Source organism: Neopelma chrysocephalum, unplaced genomic scaffold, assembly GCF_003984885.1.
Source record: "Neopelma chrysocephalum unplaced genomic scaffold, ASM398488v2 Primary Assembly neopelma1_43, whole genome shotgun sequence".
NCBI lineage: Eukaryota > Metazoa > Chordata > Aves > Passeriformes > Pipridae > Neopelma > Neopelma chrysocephalum.
Window position 1 is genome coordinate 8,652,305 of NW_020897702.1, and position 13,222 is coordinate 8,665,526.

Consider the following 13,222-nt stretch of genomic DNA (forward strand, 5'->3'; position numbering starts at 1 on the left):
TACAATTCAGAATTAGATTTGCACAGGTCTAGAGGAATGTACATGATGCCATATGGAAAGATGCTCTTCTGAAAACCCCCTGCCTGTGGGTTTTCAGTAAATGAGGACATTTGGTGAAGTTTCAGCTTTCATAGATGAAAGGTAAGAAAGATTTACATTTATACATAAACATGCACAGCATGGGGGAGGCTCATCTGCCTCACAGCTTGCAGCAATTGTTCGAATGAAAATGAACACTTCTTAGGAGTACTATTCTGGGAAGCGCTAAGAGTCCATGCTGCTCACTGCGCCAGCGGCCCCAAGAGCAATACACCTCAGATGTATGCCACAGCATGCTCTGGCTAACAAGCGTATCCTCAGCTTCAAAGGGTTATGGACTTCAACAAATTGTTTATTGATCATACATGAAAGAGTCAGCAGCTACTGGTGGAGGTTCTACCATATTCCAGAAACATCCAGGCCTAGGGAGAGACACAGGTTGGTAATGAAACAAAATTAGCACAATTACTAACCCAACAAGAGGTGAGGGGGTGGGAAGAGTCTGGGCCGTAGATCTGCCTTGTTCTTGGGATAGATGGGAGAAATGATGTTACAGATTCATGTGATACTGTAGGATCCTCTTATTGGGAATGGCAGGGAATTTCTTGATGGCAATCAACACCTTTGATTTTAGCTCCATTGGTGGATTGTACCCCTTCTGACAATCCTGCTTCATGAGTGTGTTCAGGGTTCTGGCACCTAAGTGTTCTGCATGAGGTTTATGTTCACTTCGAATACTTGGGTAATTTTTGGTTGTCAAAGAACCAAACTGTGCCTGCTTGTTGAGCAGAAGAATGAATGCATACCAGGGAGAAAACAAATCCTGAAAACAACTCCCCAGGCTGCTTCTTAGAGCCATAAGCTGTTAGAGACAGAGTTAGGTGTTCCTGGGACAATCTAATGCCATGTTAGAGGGAATCAAGAGAGTACTAAAAAGAATTCACAAGGCTACTCTCTTTGCCTCCTCTAGGTCTTACTCAAAAGGGAATCACTTGGTCTCATATTTGCTGCTTTTTAGTAGGCAGCAGTGGGACTTAAGAGACCTGACATCAGCGAGGCCTTGAATTTAGTCTTACCTCCTTCTGCAAGGGGCGCTGCTAACCAAAGACTGGAATCTTGCAGCTTGGGCTTGGCTTTGCCATCTTTATAACAATTTATAGGCATCTTGCCAAAAAATTAGCATAACGTACCAGGACTGCCTCTAAGCCTATTGCTGCATGAGCAAAGCCTCTTCATCTGCTTCTCCAAGTTTGTTGCTGAAGGCTACAGTTGCAGGAGGTAATGGTTTGCATGAGGTTAAGTTTGTACCCTATTGTTTGAATAGAGCTTGCAGCAAGCCTGAATGAAACTTGCTGTTCTTTCCTTGTTTTCTGTTAAAATATTTTCGGATCATCTTCTAGTATTACTGCAAGTATATTTGCATCACACTTAATCAGTATGATTAATCTGCCATTTTTCACAGGTGACAATCTTCTGTATTAGGAAAATGCCAGGTCCTTGTTTAGATGTCACAACATTTCTTCCCATATCAGTTCTTATTTTGAGGATTAATTAAATTTGATTTAAATTATGTCATACCCTGGGATTAACATTCTTTTTATTTAAGAGTAGATAAATATTTCCTTCTTTAATGTGATTTATTGTTGGGCTGAGCAAGAGTTATGTGTCTGGAAGAAGGTTAAAGTTTAAAACAAGTAAATATGCAGCCTTCTGCTCAATTGCTTCTCATCCATATAGGGCAGAAATTTGTAAGATACCCAATTTATCTCTAACTAGATTAAGACCATGTCTTCACTGTAGCTAATAGTAGGGTATCTGAGCAGGTTTAAAACTAGATTGCTTAAGTACCACTGGCAGCTTCAATGTGCCAGCATGGTACCCCATCTGAGCTGTGAAACCTGATGGCATGACTTTGGGGAAGCTCTAATGACTCACAGGGTTTCCCCACTGCTCTGTTGCATGCCACCAACAGCCAGTGCTGGTCAGACTGCTCATGCGTGTGCCTGAACTATCTACTAGGCCTCCAAGGAGTCTGAGAGGGAATCTGTTGTCTTTGGGATCACCCCTAATTTTGGTGTATTTTAGTCTTTACTTTTCCAACTCCCCTAAAATCACACAGAAATATGCTAGGTTCTTTCTTTTTTGTTTACCTACAAAGCTTTCAGGTTGCTCACTGAATCAAGTTCTTCAGTGAGTCTCACACTCATATTTGCTTGTCTTGAAATGGATTCTGGTTTGGGTTCAAACTTATCGTCACAGTTTTTCTCCACAAGCCTGCAAGGAAGAGTTTAAGGAAGCTCACAAGTGACACTCTGTAAAGCTGTTTATGGACTTTTCGAGTACAGTTTATAACTGCAAAATGTAGCGTCTGAAAATGAAATTTTATGTGAACATATTAGTTGAGTATCCCATCTGAGTCAGAATGTTTATGTTGTTTATGTTTATATTTATAAAAAGGTGAAAAATCTAAGTGATTACTGGTGCTTTATAGGTAATACCTATGAAGATACCAAAATTAATCTAGGAGCAATAACATATTGGTGGCAAATGACTCCTCTCTTTTCCTGTAGTCCCCCAGCTCAGGCTTTCTGACAGTGGGATACCATGATATGTGCTAGAAAGTTGATAAAACCTCTGACAATTAGGTCTGTGCTGTTGGCAACACCACTGATCTTTGCACATCAAACAGCATTTTACACTGAGCAGATATTGTCACAAAATCTTTACTTTGAAGGTGCTCAGTTCAGCTGAAAGAGTGGCTTCATGGTGCAGCTTCTCACTGTTTGTTTCTGACCCGATGGCACTCATACTTCACTACTCTGTTGTGGGGGATGTGGAGGAAACTAGGAAACTGAGCCTTTTGTGAATTTTGACCTTTTTTTTTTTTATTCCATTGTTGTAAACTGCATTAACTCCAGCTGGTGGTGAAGTAAATATACCTTACATGTGCTCATGTATTTTTAAGAGCTCCAGCTATTGCTTGCGGGAGGTTTTATACACACACATATGTATATATCTATAAATATAAAATTAAATACTTTCTGCATACTCATCTGTGAACTCCTAATATTATTCATTGAGTAGCAATCAAATGAGGTATATTTTAAAATGTCTTTTTTTTGTTTCACTGGGCCCTGACATCCATGTAGTATCAGGGAGGGTGGCATTACTAACCCATACCATCTGATGTTCTGCACTTGTTGCTTGTGCTATTTTTTACTTTCGATTCTCAAGAAGTGCAGTACTTAGAAGATATCTTGAAAAATTGGTTTACCTTGCCAGATTTTTCTTCATATTTGATAAATATGGTTTCAGCAGGAAAGATTTTGATAGAGGGTTATTTTTTGCCTCTGCTCAGCGATTTTGTGCCAGGCTTTAGGAAGTGCTGATCTGTTTTCTGTCCAGAGAAAACATTGAATGATGGTATTAATATATATATGTATTATGTAAGGGGAAAATGATCACAGAGGATACATACTAGTGGCTACAGGAAGAGCTCTGTTCACTTCTAATGCAACTGCTGATGGGTTTTGCACTAAACTAATACAAAGTTGTCACAGGCTTATTGCAGTAACTTGTGAACCAGCCAAGGATGTGTTTCTGTTAATTCTGCACATGCACTCTTTGCAGAAAACTGTTGCTATAACCTATCAGATGGTGTTGATCACAGGAGCTCTGATGTGTGTCACTTTTTGATAAAGTGTCCTCAACTGCTGTCACTTTTCGTGGCATTGCTATCTGCAACTGACAACTCCAAGCAGTCACTGCAGAGTTGCTGCTACCTGGCTTCATCCACAGCCCTGGCTAGGAAGCAGGTGCTCCCAAATGGCAGCTCAGAGTGCTCAGAGTGACTGTCCAACCATCACCTCAATTTGTGCCAAGTTCATAGAACACTTCCCACATTGTTTTGATGTGGGCTAGCTGTTGATGTGTCAGACAAACTCTGATTTAGCACAGTCTAGGACTACTAGGGACATGGTTTAGTGGTGTACTTGGCAGTGCTTAGTTAACAGTCTGACTTGATGGTCTTAATGGTCTTTTCCAACCTAAATGACTCTACGATTCTATAATTCTGCTCCCTGCAGGCAGTTTGGATGAGGCAACTCTGTTTTAGTACATGGATGGAGGAGCATATCTGCATGGATATAGACTGTGCTGAACCAGTTGGTCAGTTCCTGAACTGTTTTATTTCCTTGTACAGATGTGCTGTAATGGATAAGCAAATGAGACTCACTATCTGTATTTTAATTATTTCTCTGTTATGTGAGTTTAGAAAATATTACAGAAATGCTCTGAGATGAAGTATACATTGAGAAAAGACTGTGAGATCCTCAGATATGTGGCTACTGGGACTACTTAAGCACTGTTGATTATCTGGAACACTGTATTTAATGAGTTTCTGCCATTTCTTCTCCTACTCTTCTCCAACTCAGCATAAATGACACTCAAAAATCATGGAGAAGTAATTATATAATATAATATAATATATAATAATGCAGAGGATGCATATAAGCCATCCTCCCCAAAGTAAATGATAGGAGAAAAATAACCATGTCATCAAGGGCATGTATTACTCTATTGCAAAGCATGTGAATTTTTCAATTGCTGTAGGAGTGAGTAAGCCTCTTGTTCCTACCCATTGTTACTCTTTGTTACTTTGTTTGACATAAGGAAAAGCATTTATAAGATCCTTTTAAAAAATTGGACAGTGTGCTACCATCCAAAAAGCATCTGTTTCTGCATACAAGGAGTCCTTTTACTCTCTTCTGCAGTACTTTTAGCACAAAGCCTGACTAGAAGAATACAGTGGGCTGTCCATCCCTGCTATCCCAAAGACTGTCCCTGACCATGTAGCCACAGCCTGTGGTGTGCCATATGCTGTAACTCATACATAGGTCTCAGTCAGCTCAAAAACCACAACACTTGATTGTGCCAAGTGACAACATGTTTGCTCTGGGACTGTACTCTGCTCTATATTGTCTGCCCTTCCAGTTCAGTGCCTGGTCCATGGACAATGTCCCCTGAAAGACCTTTACAACCCTGGCATGAGCCTCCTGGGCCCCCGCTGCTGCTGGTATAGTATGTGATGGAAGATGCTGGCCTCTTCTGAAGGACATTCTGGGCTTGTCCCATAGCCAGGCATACTCCAACTCCATCAAGGTCAAAGGCAATGCCATGCTCTGAGAGAGGAATATTTAAAGCCCTGAGTGTGCTGGAGCTTGGTTAGTATCAGAGGAATTCACACATACTAGCAGCTAAATAAATACCAAACTAACTGCAGACTCACAAACATGGAAAGTCCTTCCCAGATGAACTTTTAGTTAGGAATCACCATTCCCAAAATATGCATCTAGTTTGTCCCGTGGGTCACCCCAGCTATCTACTGTATTAATGAGACCAGGAATCACTCTCCATTCCAAGTGAAAATACGTGACAGGTGTCAGCATCCTTTCCGAGGTAGAAGGCCAGGCTGAATGTTTCCTTTCCAAATTAAAGGTCAGATGTGCCAGAAGAGAATTGCAGGAGCCGGAGCAAGATGCCACTAATCAGATACTTGAAGCATCTTGGCTCAGGGTGAAGCACGGGATGGAGGAATAGGGATCCGAAGTCCTTATCTCTCCTGTCCCTCAAGATGTCACAGCCCTGAGCTCCAGCTCTCTGTGTGCCATGTGTGCTCTGCCTGTCAGCTTCCATGGTCACTGTGCAGCAGGTTGCTCATCCCTCATACTTGGCAGGGACTATATGCTAGTAGCCCTTTTAAAGTGATTATTTTGAAGGGCAGCAGCTCAAGCAAGTGGGGTGGGGTTAAGAATTTTAAAGATGTTCACAAAATTACCAGAATCGGTTGTTGAAAAGTTGTGACTCAGATTCCTACACCCCACAGCCCCACTCCTCTACCCCAAGTTGCTGCTTTTTTTCTTTAAAACAGCAATTTATTTTTTCATCTGGCCCTCCCTCCCCACTGCTTGCTCATGTCTCCATACTTTATTCCTCCATGACAAGAGTTAGAAATGGAATTAATTTGCACTAAAGGCCAAACTCCTCACATGACTGCTGGAACTGGGCTTTAGGTTGGAAATGGGCAGGAGTTCAGATAACAGCCAGGCAGTCAAAACCAGGGACATCAGCCAAGACTGAGGGTGAAGAGCCCACTCCCAGGCCTTAGGCAAATTCAGAGGGCAGAGGGAAAAGGTAAAAACAGGAAATAAAATGTATTTTAGCAAGGTCAGAGGAGAAGGGCTAAGGACGAGGGACTCAAGGAACAATTTTGTAGTTTTGTACAAATCTGAGGAGGCATTAAGGAGCAGCATCAAGATGTTTGCCTTCCTGAGTCACTAGTGGGATTGCCTATGGTAAGTGCTCATCTTACCTTAAGATTGGTCCAGGATTGGAATTTTCTTTCCTGAGAGTAATTAAGATGCCCAGAAAAATATGTTTTTCCTTATGTTTTTGCTGATGACTGTTGTCAGCCTTTTGCAGACATTTTGGCTTGTATATGTCAGAATTAGACCTGCTGTTAATTGGGGTCCTGCATGGGCTTGCTCCGAGCCTGTTTTGTACTGCATCCTACTTCCTAGACCTGAAAGATCATTCTGATAAACTCCAAATGAATTTAGGAGAGTTCAGTGCCTTGAAGGGGACACTGGTGGTTGGGGCCAAAGATGTCAGGATGTTTCTTTTCCACTAACTATTAGTGCATAAAACCAGTGCTTATCACTCATCTGCAAAATATGCCCCTTAAAAATGTCAAAAATTGGTACATACAATAAAATTTTTAAAAATTGTACTATCATTTATTATGCATTTAGGTTTTTTGGCTAACAGGATTGTGAAAAAGAAATGCAAAATGGGTGAGCTCTAAAAATGGAATATAAATATTTTTTTCCCCTGTTATGAAACATAGCTGTTCCATTAGCTGAACTCCTCTCCTGGTGGGTCAATTCCAACAGTAGGGCTAAACTCTTCTTGCATTTAACACCTCTGAATGCTCCTGTGGTCATTACTTGCAGTGATACCCAGAACTAATTTGTAAGAACAACAGGCAAGAGAGGGGAAATTCAGTCTGAACATTTTGTCCTTGAAATTACGGGCACAAAGTTAATAACATAGCTAAACCCCTAATTAATGTTATTTTTAATCTTCTTTCTGAACCAGAATTACTGACATCTCGGGTGTAATCTTCTGAATGCAATCCCATAAAAGCCTTTGCCCACATAGCCCGTTGTGGGAACCAGAGCACCTGAACACATCCTTGTTTGTTGTCCTGTTCAATCAACATTATGAACTAGCAGCTTTGCCTGAGCAGCCATGCCTTGGGCATGTTTCCTCATGCTCTGTGCACTGACTCAGTAGCCTGCACTTTGCCATCAATCTAACCTTCCCTTTTCTTTCTTCAAAGCCCTTGAAGGCAAAAAACAATTTTCTGGTAATAGTTCTGCTTTTTTATGGATGGAGAAAATATTCTATTTCTTTGTGGATATTTACATTTACATTTCATATCCTTTTCCTTTTCTTGTTAGCTAAAAACATATTGCAAGCATTTCTTTTTCCCTTGCTGGATTTTTCCACATAATTAGTGAGAAATGGCAATTGCAGTGTTCACCATGTACTTGTGCTGTGGACAAATCACATTCAAACACTGTGAAAAATGTAGTGTCATTTCCCACCAAACTTAATGAACAATATCGTGTCACCTACTGAGTCGCAATCTGTAAAGCACTGGCTGCTCAGGAGTTGATGCAGAATGGTAATCTAGTGGCTGATGTTCTCTGTTTACTTACAAAGCCTAAGTAACATAAATTTGTAGTCCACAAGATTACGTATAGGATATAATTTTTATTTCAGAGTCCTTTCTGGAGGGATTGTCATGGTTTTGGTCTGTCTGAAAAACTGTCTATCAAACAGCCTCAGAAGTAAGGGTCATGCAGGGCAAATATGTGGGCTAGCTATAGCCAGCCATCTCAGGTACTGGTAGCAGGATAGCCATGATGCTCATCTTGTGCTGCCCATTTGCCCTTTGTCCCAGCCTGCTGGTTGAAGCTGGCAGCTTTTGGAGTGCGGATAAATTCCCACTAATAGTGGAACTAGGATCAGAAATCTAGTCATTCTATAAATACTTCAGCTTGAGAGGACTGAGATAAATGGACGTCTTGATGGATAAAAAGTCCTCAACACCTTCAGCTAAGCCTTCCAGCGAACCCACTTAGATTTTTATTGTGATGAAGCAGAGATACACTCACTGCCCTGTTCACTGTCTCCCCAAACCAACTAGGTAAAGCTGAGAACTCAAAAGAAAGGAAGGTCATTAAGTACCCTGCAAAATCCTGGTCCCTTCACTGAGTATAGTGCCCCTTAAACAAAACACTTTGCTGCTACACCATGCAACACATCCTCGTCTAGTTGGTATGCAAGGGCACATGCTGCATAGCTGGAACAAAAGAGCATGTAAAGGTGAAAAAAAATAATTCTCAGTCATTTACTGAAAATTTGCCTGTTTGACAACCCTAATAACAAAAATTTAATAGATGATTCAATATCTTATTTTACAGGGGACAGTAAAAGGTCAGTTCTTCACTGTTAAGAGAATGAGACTTGTATTACAGGTGTCCAGGGTGCTGTATATGTACTATGTGCAACACCCTGAGGATAAAACCTGAGTTTAACTCTCCTGACCTGTTTCTGACTCAGGAATTCCTAAGTAAAAAGGCCTGATCCCATGGTCCTTCAAAAACAAGAAAATTACTCCAGTGGACTTCCATCTAATAGAAGTAACTCTCTATCTTCAACCTCTGTTGAAGTCAATGAAACTGCTCAATATTTACCTGGGCATAGCAGAATAGGAAATTGTCCTAGTTAGAACAGCTGGGACCGGTTCATCACTGTGTGGGTGTAACCTGAACTGTGTATTCTACACCCTCCATGCCATTTCCCAGAAACTGTTAGACCATTTGCAGCATCTGCCCAGAGCACACCTGGCCCCACAGGCTATAAACTGGCTGTTAAGAGGCCTGTGAGAGAGGTCTCCTGTCCTCACACCCATGAGTTACAATCACCCATTGTGGAACTCCCTGCCCTAGGGGAGGCACTGGGCATTCCTGCCTGAACACCAGTGTATATAATCTTGGGGTCTTGGGACTTCTGGTACCCCTTGTGGGATCCAGAGGAGGACTAGAACCTCGACCAGACTGCGACCACCACTCTCAACCAGACAGTGACCATCACTCGCACCAACAGGTTTTTCCTCTCCTTTTACTTTTGGACTCAGGGGACCACATGGGGCTCAGCACAGGGGCCAACGAACAACATTCTGTTCGCACCCCAGGGTGCCAGGTTATACATCTGGGTTTTGTGGGTTAAACCAATTGTTTGTCCATATAATTGTATTTATGGTATTATTTTATTAAATTGTAACTCTAACTTATAATCTCTTTGGACTTGGGTTCATTTCTCCTGCCGGTTTACCTTTAAAGCAGCATAGAAACCCAGTAGATTATTTCTGCAACAAACCTCAGTTTGGAAGTCTGCAAACTCTCATCCTGGTCAACGGAGATGACCATTGCTATGTGCTTAGAAATCAGTGCAACAGAAGTTGCTTTCTACTCATGCCTTTCATTGTAAATCAACTGTAATATTTAACAGTTTTCAGCCAAAGAATTCTTTCACACCTTTATTGAAGAGGCCATTTCAACAATTCCTTGTTAGGTTACATGGAAGAGCATAGGAAACCAACTGCTATTTGTTTTAAATGAAATCAGAATCAGTACCCTTTTAAACAAGTGTTTTTCCTGGCAGTGTCAAAGTTTGTGGATGTCATGGAACATGCTATACTCCTAAGTGTGGGATGGGACCCCACGTGTGATATTGGACACACTGGCCCCTTTTCTTGTTCCAGTTTCCTATGTAGCTGAGAATTATAGTTGGAAAAAACAGGGTTGGATGGCTCCTTACAGGTCACCTACTTGTCCTTTTATGCAAGGAAAATGAACTGTGACTATGCCATCCCTGAAACATGTTTATCCAATATGTTCTTAAGGACAATGGGGATGAGCAGGTCTCAGCTGATGCCTCACCTGCTCTGAGCTGGTTCTGAGTATCTTCCACAGGTTTCCTGCTGGCCCACCTTCAGTTTATTTACTCATGAGATGATTTTTGTATTTTTGAATGAATTTGACTTTTCTTCATCCCATGCTTCTGTCTAGCTTTATCCTTTCCTAAGCAGTAGTTCATCTTCCTGTCTGTATATTGTGTCGGTAAATGGAAATTATGGATGTATGGAAGTATAAATATTGTGCTAAGGAAAAACAGAAATATTTTTCTGATTCTGAGTTGTTGTGGGGTTTTTGTTTGTTTTTGTTTGGTTTTGTGTTAGTTTTTTTTTTCTTTTTTCTATTTCTCTCTTGTTGTTGTCTTTGTTGAAATGTGTTTCAACACAGGAGGTTGGGAAAAAAGGGCAGCACTTTTCCTCTTGGTTTGGCTAACTCATAGCAAGTTTCCAGCTGTACTAATTCGAAGTCATTATCATGCCTTTTGGGTTGCCTGGATAATACAAGTTAGCTGGGTGCATTGTGACTGGATGCATCAACTATCATGTCCTCCCATGGTAGGAGAAACACGGAAAGTGACTTACCTTTTTACTCAGATATAAGCCTGGTCCAGCCACTCTAATTTTGAAATAAGAAGAGAAAGTGTCACTTGGGGCTGGTTCAATGGATTAATAAAGGATTTTAGCAATTGTAGCTAAAATTGAACATGGTCAACTTTCACTAGATTTATGAAGAAATGTAAACCCAGAGAAAACAGTATTATTTATAGGAGAGTATCACAGATGGAACAGGTTAACCAAGATCATGACCACATCTTTTTAAAATTCAGTAGCAGATCTACATTTCAAGGGGTAGTTCCTTTCTGTTTTCTCTTAGCTTAATTTCAGCAGGGCTAAACTCCTGTTTTCAGACTGATTTGCACATATGGATTATCTGGCAGAACAGGCCTGAAGAATCAGATTTCTGTAGCTGGTTGCCATAATTCACAGCATATTTGAAGCTGTAAAATTCTGCAGCAGAGGGAAAATAGAGAAGAAAAAATGGGAAGCAGGAGAAATTATGTCAAGGTCGTTTCAAGATCATTAAAGTCATGGAATGAAGATTCATTGATTTCTATAGCCTTTGGTTTGGGCCTATAGGAGACAATTTATGAGAGCACCAGGGCATTGGGGTGAGTTTGTCTCTGCAGTTTATTACAGGGAATGGGATTACAGCAAGAGTGAATTTAGTGGAGTTATCAATCTCTCAAAAAACTCCTCAACATGCTTCCCCTTCCCTCCTTCTATTTTGCTGTTCCTACCTTGATTTTGTAGCATGTGGAGTAAGAGGCAGATGCCTTTCAAGTGAGGCTGGGTTGTGGTATTGAAGACTCATCTGATTAATGTGCTGTGGGAAAGGAGGGTAGGTCAGGGGAGGAGAGGTGACTTCAGGGAAAGTTTACTTAGGGGTCCTCTGCTTGAGAGCTGAGGGCATCATCAACTTCTCCCAGTGTTCCCTGCACCTGTGAAAAGGTAGAAAAGATAATTTCTCCAGGCCTTTTGGATACATGAGTGTTGCTAATCCCTAGAGAAATAAAACTCCCCAGATGCCTCTCCAGCTTCTTCTGCAAGACAGTAGAAGACAAGACACAATTGACCAGCATTCAGGATAGGACTCAGTTTGAAATTACAAAACCTCAGTGTAGGAGATTGAGAGCTGCAGTGCCAAGGATCCCACCGCAGGTAACAGCATCCCAGCTGAGATATCCCTGGGCTGGAGAGAGCTGCTCAGTGGTCAGGCGCTAGAGACCTGCATGCCTGGTTGGCTGACAGCACACAGTGTCATTTAAGTTGCCTGGCCTCCAGCAGGCCATGGTCCCTTTTAGGTCTTGGGGAGTGCTGCCAGCCATGAGTGGATGTCTTGGGTGTCTCATGGCATCCCAAAGAGCACTAAATCCTTGTGTATGGAGAACTGAGCCAAAGAGTAGGCAAATATGTCAGGGTGAACTGAATTATTCTCTGGGGTCTGCTGGCTGTGCTTCCTCAGAATTCAATCCAGTTGTCTGCATATAGGAGCCTAGTGCTGATAAAGATGTCCTTGAGTATCCAAGACATCCATGTGGGCTGATACACATGCTACAGAAACCCATAGGAGATTAATAACCCATGTAGCAGCACTTGGGACCAGATCCATCAGACAGCACTGAACACCTAATCTGAACGGAGTTCTATGTCTCTGCTGACTGCAGTGGGCCCTCAGTGCCCAAGTCACATGTAGACTTCTCTCAGCATACGCCCAAATGTACATGTATACTCTGCAGCTGCTGCCTACTGTGGGTTAGCTACTCTTATCTCCTTTGCTAACCATGCCTTGATAAACCCAAAAGGCATTTTCACTAATTAAACATTGTTATGACTGTAGAGTGCATCCTTACATTTGAACAAATGAGGCCAAAATAATGGAATATAGACCAGAACTTTTAATCTCTGCTTGGGCAAAATAACATTCAGAGTTGTTGGCAGTGCTGGTGAGGAGCATTACTTCATTTTCACCATTTTTGTCAGTAATTGTGCCTCTTCCCTTCTCTCCCCTGACATTTCTTTGGTGAAATAAAAGGCTCTGTAGCTGTCTGTTTGAAGAAAACCCCCTCCCTGCTTCTGAAGACAAGCAGACAGTACTTTTGGTATAAGTTTCCGGTGTTAAACCCTAGTTCGAAGAAGCTTATGATTCACATATTCATAGTATAAATGCTATCTACCCACTGTTCACCACCTCTCGCTGTTATACAATCTCTCAAATCTGATAAACATTTCTAGGGCTTTGTCATATTCTCTTTGTTCAGGTACGAGAAGAGTCTTCTGCAGGGTAACACGATTGGTATAGTTTGACTTTCATTATACTGCAGGTTTAAATCCCCATGGATTTAAATCCTAGTTTATAAGAGGAGAGAAGTCTGCCATTTGGCAAAAAAGGGCTCAGTTCAGTACAAACTGCTCTCTAGTGAGGCTGAGAGGAAAATAAGGAAAACTATTTTAGTGAAAAACTAAAACTGGGAATTAGGAAAGAGGTTCATCATCAAGACTTTGAGGTAAATAATAGAAAAATCTCACCTCTAGGCCAGCTACACCGACTGTTGCAGGAGAAAACACTTTAATGGCAGA

At 41.4% G+C, this 13,222-nt stretch overlaps 1 long non-coding RNA gene across 1 annotated transcript in view; it reads right to left on the reverse strand.

Annotated features, from left to right (window-relative positions):
• Nucleotides 1–11,379: 11,379 nt before the first annotated feature.
• LOC113964697 overlaps nucleotides 11,380–13,222 on the reverse strand; it is a 28,191-nt gene continuing 26,348 nt past the window's right edge. Inside the window, exon 3 of the long non-coding RNA XR_003533263.1 lies at nucleotides 11,380–11,583. This is a non-coding gene — a long non-coding RNA (uncharacterized LOC113964697). The remainder of the gene's footprint in view (nucleotides 11,584–13,222) is intronic.